This window comes from Gossypium hirsutum, chromosome A01, assembly GCF_007990345.1.
Source record: "Gossypium hirsutum isolate 1008001.06 chromosome A01, Gossypium_hirsutum_v2.1, whole genome shotgun sequence".
In the NCBI taxonomy this organism is placed as follows: domain Eukaryota; kingdom Viridiplantae; phylum Streptophyta; class Magnoliopsida; order Malvales; family Malvaceae; genus Gossypium; species Gossypium hirsutum.
In genome coordinates this window covers 88,608,158-88,617,818 of record NC_053424.1, presented here as the reverse complement: position 1 = coordinate 88,617,818, position 9,661 = coordinate 88,608,158, and the positions used below count along the sequence as shown (strand labels likewise).

Below are 9,661 nucleotides of genomic sequence, written 5' to 3'. Positions count from 1 at the left end.
TTTCACAAAAAAAAAATATCATCGAAAAACCTTTTTCTTATTTACCTTGGTCGTGGTACTTAAAGATAATTTTAAAACATGTCATTTATTTTCCAAAAATGTGTTGTTGTTGAAATGTTAACCATATTAAATTGTTATTAACTTTAAAACACTATTTCTTGCGAAGTTTTTAAATCATGTTGCGTAACCGTGGTGCTTTGAAAAACATTTATCTTTTGAAACCTTGTTTCCTCTTGCTAGTAGATATAAATTAAAATAATAAAATCCCAAATCAAAGTAGAAAAACTTAAAGAGGCCTTATTACATAAAAATACCCAGATTAAAACACTTATAAATTAAAAGTCCAATGTGGAAGCATGTGCAGTTGTGTGGCCACCTTTGAGTCCCTCGCAGCACCGACCCACCTAAGCCCGCGGATTACCTGTACAGATGAACAGATGGGTGAGTTTATGAAAACTCAGTGTGTAATCCCTTAATAAACAAATAGTCAAAGTACAGTAACAATTTAGTTTCAGTTAGAGCCTTAGCCCATTACAGTAACAGTATCAGTGTGGGCCTTAGCCCAACTCAGTGACAGTAGTAGTACAAATTTGCAATCAGAAATCCTACCCAACCAGCCTCTGCACTCAACTCTGTCCAGCCCCACACCCCATATGGGGATAAAATCAACCCACCCATCCCTAAACTCTAAAATAGCTCCGGTTGTGGCACTAAATAGTATTTGCAACAGAGCTACCAGTACAGTACACTTCCTATAATCATAATAAACCCATCCTCATGCAGTATGTCATGCATCGTATCATAATATCATTCATGTATGCAATATATATGAAATGGATGGCTCAAATACAATCAAACATCTCATAAGGGCATAACAGTCATTTTACCTCATAGGGGCATAACAATCATTTAATTAATTTAGGGTCTAGGCATACTTACTGACCCAACAGTAGATCCACAGTCGTCTCAGGTGACCGTGCAACCTTAACAGTCAAAATGGTGAAAATGGGCCCAAAGCCCATAATGTGGGCCCACACGCCCGTGTGGCCTACAAAGCCCAAAATTGACCTTGGCCGCGTGGATACATAGCCTGGCCCAGTATTCTCTACACGGCCCATTTCTGCCCAACATGGCCCAAAACGGCCAAAGCCCATGAAATCGCTCATGGTGGCCTTTACGATCAAACGCCCCTGTTTATGCATTCAGATTACCATACGAGCGAGCGTACGCCCGTGTAGTGTCAATGGTCACATTTTTCAGCTTTTGTCGATCTACAATTTGGGCAGTGTTTACACACTTAGTTATGAACCGCGTACTCAGTCCTCAAGCCCTCCAAATCTGAGTTCAATCATAACAAATGGTTAACTATATGTCTAATGAACTTAAAATGACTCTACACGAAATACTTCATCACTTCACCGTATTCATGTACCACGTTTGAACAATCGAGACCCGCCCACGTAAATTGCTGAAGCTGAATAACTTTTAATTTCTACAATCAAAGCGAAACACTCATTAACTAATACCGCGTGAATAAATTGAAACCAAAACGAAACACCACCTACCGAACGCAAAGTCGCAGAATACATTAGCACCCAAAATTGGTAGACCAGTATAAAAGGAGTTGATCAGAGAGGGTAAAAGAAGAAGAGACAACCTACTAACATTGGAGGAGAAAGTTTGCCCTACTAACATTGGAGGAGAAAGTTTGCATTAAGAAGGGTCAAAACCGAAAAGGAAAAACAGAAGATCAAGGAATCAAAAATCAATAACAAAATCAATAGGCATGAGATAATCAACTGAAGTTTGAGAAACCAATAGCTCAAAGCCGAAATTGAGAAAAGGTTCAGCTAGAGAACAAGAACACAACTAACACACACTTGGCATAGGAGAACAGTTTGAGGAAGAAGAAAAAAATAGCGAAGTGCAGAAGGGAGAGTGAAATGCAAAAGGCAGAGAAGAACACAGTTCTCGAAAATTTTAGAGAGAAGAAGAGAAAAAACAAGGTAAAGCTGAATTGTCAAAAGAACAGATTTCGGTTAAGGGGAAAGGTTTTCTTTGCTGTCAGACCTTTGGGAATTTGGAACGAGAGTCCAAAATTTTGGAAAAATAGAGTTCAATTTCAGTTCTGTCTCATCTCATTCCCTAATCCAGTCCTCAAATCACTCCCCAAAACCCCCTAACAATCGAAATTCCTTTAACAATCCCTTAAATTTCGGCCACAACCATCCCCCACAACTCAACTACTTAGAAGTTTGGTCAACTATGACTCTTCCACGGCCAATCAATAAAAATAAGTCCAATGTTAGTGCAGGCACTCGAACCCTAGACCTCCTGCTCAACTGCACTCCCCTTAACCACTAGACCAGTAGGCCCATTCTGACATGTTTTACCCATTTTTATTTAAAAGTCTACTGACTGGAGACAAGGGTTTATTCAAGTAAGAAACAAATTTTTCGTACAAGCCAAGGCTTGAACCCAAGACTTCTCAGACACTTCCCAGAACACTTAACCACTAAAATAGATACACATTTGTGTGTCAAAACCATATAAAAACAATTATTTATGATATTGGAGCGTTACATTAAGTTTGATTGTGCAGTCCAAAACACCGTTTTTTTCATATTTAATTTATGTTTTAGAGTCTATGTCGTGACACACCAAGACTTGTGTCGCGGCATGGCAGTTAGTGTACTCCACTTGGGATATCTTCAGGGGTATGTAGCGACACCCTCAGGCTGTGTTGTGACATTAAAGATAATCTTGAGATTTTTCTATTCTGCTCTCCATGTTGCGACATCGATCATCCCATGTTGCAATGTAGCAATTATTATCAATTTAGTATACCTTCTAAAAGTCTCATGCACACTCAGAAAGTTCGTTAGCTCACCCTTAGGCCTTATTCGACCCTTAAGGTCAATAAAAGACTCAATTTACACATTTTCTGAACTTATTAAAAACTTAAGAAAACATAATTCAAACCTACTAAAAATGCTTATTTTCAAGCTTCTAAAGTGCGATAATTATTTTAATATGCTACATCAATTTACAGTAAGTCAAACTCCCCCACACTTAATTCATTGCTTGTTCTCAAGCAATATGAACAAAAACAAGAAAAAAATGAGAACCATTGAGCATATATGACACAAATATTAACTTCGGAGCACATGACTTAGGTATTTCACATTCACTAATAACTTTAACGTGATGAATAGCTGATTTATGACTTTTGACTTCAAACATCTAACTTTAGGATGTTACAAAGTGTACAAGTATTAAAGGTCTCACCTGTAGGGATCCATCAATAAATCATACAAGTATTTTGATTATCTGAGCAAAATACAAATATTTATTTATGCGTATGTTTAGTATGATGTCCATCCATGTATAAGGATATTTAGGTCACATAGGACTTTTTAGCTTGTAACGTTATGAAGCTTAGGACATGTAACATCCCAAAATAGGGCTTAGTCAAAATAGTGGTTTTGGGACCACAAATTCAATGTTAAAATATTTATTTTATGCTTTTTATGAGGTTTAGAATATGAATATATGCATGTGTTAAAGTTTCATACAGAAATTCTAAGTATAAGGTGTCTAACTAGAAATCAGGGACTAAATTGAATAAGTTGAAAATTTTGTGTTCTAGAAGCAATTTGTATGAAATTGCTTTTGATTATTAATTAGGAGGTCTTAAGAGCAATTTTCCCAATTTTTAAGTTTTTTGGACAAAAATGGGCTTGTATGGAAAGATTTGAAGGAAAGGCATTAAGGGCATTTTGGTCATTTAGTTTATAAATGAAATAAAATGGTAAAATAAGTCCGGTAAAGGTCTGGAAGTCTAAAATCCCGTTTGAACCTTAGGAATAGTTGAGGATACAAGTGACATGTCATTAGGATAGTCATGTGTGTTATGAGCTCATTTAATATGTGATACATGCTAAGGTCCGGGTGTTGGGTGTCCTGAGTTGTGTTCGGATACTCTCTTAGCTCTTTAGTAGCCCCGTTAAGAGCTGCATGTGATTCTATGATATGAGGCACTTCAGTGCACTTTTTGTCAGGTAGCCAAGGCTATGTTCAGGCACTTCAGTGCATTCCTTCCGTGTGTCTGAATCATATTCCAAGTGTTCAACGGGTAACGTAATATGAATTCTGAAAGTAAAATTTAAGTAGGCCATGTATGTGCAGGATGGCACAGGTATGTACTAAAACCCTATGAGGACTTAGTATATGGAAAGATATGTATTTGGATAAGTATGTGCATATGAATATGGAAGGTAAGTATATGTATGACATAATGAAAAGTATCATAATGGATAAGCAATTATGCTTAGATATTCAATAGTTGCAAAGTGTAGATTATTTGTATGTGTACTTACTAAGCTTTATAGCTTACCCTCCTCTCTTTTCCGTTCCCTTTAGATACGTCAAGCTAGCTCAAAGGATCAGGAGATGTCAGAGCTTGGATCACACTATCTTCAAGGATTTTGGGTATAAAAAAAAGGGTTCAATTATTTTGGTCATGGCATATATAGGAAACTTGTCTATTTTGTGTATATGTGTCATGTTGAAGTAGCCAAGTATAATGGCTCATTTGGCCATTGATTATTTTGTATGTGGCCATGTGATTTGGTCCACATTAATGATTGGGATGTATTCCTAAGTTTATCTTTACATGCATACTAAGATGTGTATGTGTTAGTTCAATGAATGACTATTCATTTTCTAGTATGTGGTTGCATGATTTAGCACTCATAATTGATTGATAATAAGGAATATGGTAAACCATGAAATTTGGTGTGGAATGACTAAAAGATAAGTCTGTGTGAATACTAAGGGACTAGTATGAAAAGGAGTCATAGTGATGCTATAATGTTGCATGTTTAAGTGTCCAAGTATATCATGGGATATGCCATTGAACATATGGAAGTCTATGATTTGTTTAAGGGTGACCAATGGCTTAGAGAGTAGCCTCTAAATGGTCCACACGGGTAGACACACGGGCATGTGTCTAGGCCGTATGTGACACACGGTCAGCCCCATGGGCATGCGTTCGGCCGTGTGTCCCCTGCACCTTGAATTTTTGGTTAACCTGCATGGTAGTAAACACACGGGCAGAGACACGGCTGTGTGTCTCAACCATGTGGAGGACAGGGCCTCTGGCCACGGGTGTGTGCTTGGCCGTGTGCCTCAAATTTGTATGATGATGTCATAAATAGAATGCTTGCTAAAATCACATGGGCATGTCCCAGGTCGTGCGAGGAACACGGGCCAAGGACACGGGTATGTGCTCAGCTGTGTGAAAACCCCTGTAGGTTCGAATTGGAAAATAAATCCAATAATTCCACATGGGTATGGGACATGGGCATGTAAGGTTTTAACCTAGAAATTTTCTTAGAATTTCCGTGAGTCCTCGGTTTAGTCCCGGCCTACCAATAATTCCTGTTTTAGGCCTCGTAAGTCCATAAAAGGGACAAATTGACTTTAATTGATTGGTTTTAGTTGAATGAAATTTTATGGCGCAGTTCTGTATGTTTGGTTCTGCTTAAGTTCGGTAATGCCTCGTACCCTGTCCCGGCATCGGATACGGGTAAGGGGTGTTACAGGACAGGTATGGAATTCAAAGGTAGTAAGCATCAAGAGGGTTACAAACACGAAAATAGTTTGGCACATTGTATTGGTCCATATTCTTCCCCTCTTAATGACCCTTACTCATTCACCGTCTTATTTCTCCTTCTCTCACCTTCCTTGTCTCTCCATATATAAGAAACCATAGCATGACATAGTAACTACAGCTAGCCTATGAGTTTCTATGCAATAATTGTAACACCCCTATCCCTAACCGTTGCCGGAATAGGTAAGGAGCATCACCAGATGGACAGAACATTTCAGAACAATATAGAATCAAAGATATTATATAACAATGATACTTAGGTATTCATCAAAAATTCATCCATTAAGAAGGTCTACGAAACCTAAAACATACATTTAAGAAAGGTCTGGACTAAACCGAATGCATTCAGAATTTTCAGAACTTGACCAAATCTTTTAAAACTGATAAAGTCACACGCTCGTGTGACTAAGCCGTGTGACACACACGGGCACCAGACACGCCCATGTGATCCAACCGTGCCAAAAAGAGGTCCTATACTGACTTTTTTACACGGCCAACAGACACAGCCATGTGCAATGACCGTGTAGTACTTAGCTAGATACTGACTTAAGCCCACGACCTTATGACACACCCATGTCCCCATGTTTAATGCATTTTATGGATCATTTCTCATTAGAATTGGTGAATTCGATGCTTCTAATGCTTTAATGTCATGTTTTATACTTAGAAGAGCATAGGAGAGCGAAAGGAACGAGAAACGGGCCAAAAACAGAGAAAATGGGCCAAAGTATAAACTCAACACAGCCTGGACTTCCTAACACTGGCAGCCCATACGGCCGTGTCAATCTGGCAAAATCGGAGCACGACTCACACGGGTATAGCACACGCCCGTGCCATTCTAATAGGTTCGAACACAGCCTAAAGTAATCGCACACAGGCGTATCACACGAGCGTGTCCCTGCCGAGCCTAAGTTGAGTCCAATTCAAAAAAGGCTAATTTTGAGGGCTTCTAGGCATCCCAAAGCCTATAAATACACCCTAGAGGAGGAAGAAAAGAGACACAGAATAAGGAGTAAGGAATTACTCCAAGGAAGCCGATTGTTCCATCTCAGAAGCCAGATTCATCATCAAGACTGAAGATCTCTCCTCAATTTCTCTTCAGGAGTTTTGGGTTTTCTTTATGTTTTGTATTCTTTATTCTTCTGAGATGTTTTCTTATTTAGTTATGAACTAAAACCCCTAAATACCTAAGGGGAATGAAACCTTAGATGAATCTTATTATTATTTTCTGAATCGTATGATAAATATTTAACTTGTTCTTAATTATGTGTTCTTAATTCTTGTTTTGATATCCCAGGATACTGATTCAAGACAAGCTCTTATTCAAAGGAGGAATAAACCCTGTCTAAGAGTACATTCGTCGTAATTAAGCGGAGTTGGTTGCGCGCTTAGACATAGGGTGACAAGATTTTACCAGATTAGGGTGAAACCTAATAAGGGGATCCATAGATTGAGTTAATGCAACCCTAGAGTGTTTATTAGAGAAAAGTCTCGATTATTCAATCTAGGGATTAGACGTTATTAGTCTTGAATAGGGATAATAAAATAACTTAGGGATCTCTACGGAACAAGTTGAATGAATAAATCGTCTAATTCGGAGCCAGAATAACAAGCAAAGTCTAGGTGGATTTTTCCTTAGCTATTGTCTTAAGTCAATCGATTTTTCTGAAAAGCAATTCCCCAATTCTATTCTCTGTGAGTTCTTAGTTTAGATAATTAGTTAATTAAAACAAAACCTCTTTATTCTTGGCTAGATAATAAAAAGACAGTTATTACTAGTACTTTTAGTTCCTTTTGGTTTGACAATCCGGTCTTGCTAAAACTATACTACTGTTCGATAGGTACACTTGCCTACATCGCAATAATAGTTAGTTCAAGAATGAGTAATTATAAATATTTAAAACCTATCACGAAATTACGCGATCAAGTTTTTGGCGTCGTTGCTGGGGAACTAAGATATTAGGAACACTCAATTTTTATTACTTTAGCCATTTATTTTCCTTGCAATTTAATTTTATATTATTATTATTATTACTTACTTATTTACTTTTTCCTTCTCTTGGCAGGTTTTTATAGTTTATGACTAGAAGAAACCCGTCAGGACCATTACTTTTTGATGAATAAATCAATCGTATAGTTTGCAGAAATCAAAGAGAAATTAGGCGAAGCTTACGATACATAGAGAACAAGAAAGAAGAAAATACTCGAACCCCAATCAAAGAGATGGCTGAAAACCAAGACAATCAGCTACCTCCTGCAATTGCGGCTAATCAAAATCCTGCTCCACACACTATGTATGATTATGCTAAACCTTCTTTAACAGGAACTGAATCTAACATAGTTAGACTTGCTGTAGCTGCAAATACTTTTGAATTAAAACCTAACACTATTCAAATGATACAGCAGTTTGTTCAGTTTGATTGTTTGCAGGATGAAGATCGCAACACTCACTTAGCAAACTTTCTGGAATTTTGTGATACATTTAAAATCAATGGCATTTCTGATGATGCCATTCGTCTTCAGTTGTTTCCTTTTTCATTAAGGAACAAAGCTAAACAATGGTTAAACTCGTTACCATAAGGGTCAATTACTACTTGGGAACAAATGACCGAAAAATTCTTACTAAAATATTTTCCACTGGCTAAAATGGCTAAATTACGTAATGATATATCTTCTTTTGTGCAGATGGATTTAGAAACACTCTATGATGCATGGGAGAGATACAAGGACTTACTGAGAAGGTGCCCCCACCATGGATTATCGCTTTGTCTCCAAGTACAAACATTCCAAAATGGTCTGAATCCTTTGTCTCGGCAAATGGTTGACGTAGCTGCTGGCGGAACCATCAACAATAAAGCACCGGAAGATACCTATGAGTTTATTGAGGAGATGTCATTAAATAACTATCAGTGGCAAGTCATAAGGACAAAGCCAACAAAAACAGCCGGCGTTTATAACGTTGATTCAGTCACCATGCTCTCTAATCAAGTAGAACTTTTGAATAAGAAAATTGATGGTTTTCTTAGTTCTTCATAGGTTCACCCAGTAATGCAGTGCGAAGCAAGTGGAGGTGGAACAAACCATTCGGAATACCAACCTTATGGCCACAACATGGATAACGAGCAATTAAATTACATGGGTAATAATCCCTAACCTCAAAACAATCCATTTAGTAACACTTACAATGCAGGTTGGAGGAACCACCCCAATTTCTCGTGGGGCGGTCAAGGAAATCAGATATCAACACATCCTCCGAGCTACCAACAACCACCCTACCAACAGGGAAAGAAGCTGAACCTTGAAGAGATGCTCTCCAAGTTTATTTCGGTTTCAGAACACTGAGATAGCACTTAAATATCAGCAAGTGTCGATCCAAGGGCTCGAAACTCAGATAAGCCAGCTGTCCAAACTGATCTCAGAAAGACCATTAGGAAGTTTACTTAGCAACACCAAATCAAAAGAGCATGTCAAAGCTGTTACATTAAGGAGTGGGAAAGTGTTAGCGGAATCTGAAAAGAAGTTAGCACAAGAAGCCGTGGAAAGCGAACGGAGGGAAGAAAAACCCGAAAATAGTGACAAACCAGTGCCGGAGGAATATAAACCACTAGTTCCATATCCAACAAAATTGAAAAAAGATCGCATTGATGCACAATTCGGTAAGTTTCTTAAACTTTTTAAGCAATTACATATCAACTTACCTTTTGTTGAAGCCATCTCGTAGATGCCTACATACACAAAATTTTTGAAGGAGCTTCTAACAAATTAAAGGAAGTTCGAGGACTTATCTACAGTAGAACTCAACGAGGAGTGTTCAGCCATACTCCAAAACAAGTTGCCAACCAAACTGAAAGATCCAGGAAGTTTTACTATCCCTTGCTTAACTGGTAGTTTTAATGTTGAAAAAGCACTAGCTGATTTAGGCGCTAGCATTAATTTGATGCCATATAAAATGTTCAAACAACTTGGTCTTGGAGAACCTAAACCTAC

General features: G+C 38.0%; 1 non-coding gene across 1 annotated transcript; it reads right to left on the bottom strand.

The window, feature by feature from the left end:
* Nucleotides 1-8,327: 8,327 nt before the first annotated feature.
* Nucleotides 8,328-8,433, bottom strand: LOC121207749 (small nucleolar RNA R71). The gene has a single exon (XR_005902861.1). It is a non-coding gene; the product is annotated as a small nucleolar RNA R71 (small nucleolar RNA).
* Nucleotides 8,434-9,661: the final 1,228 nt, after the last annotated feature.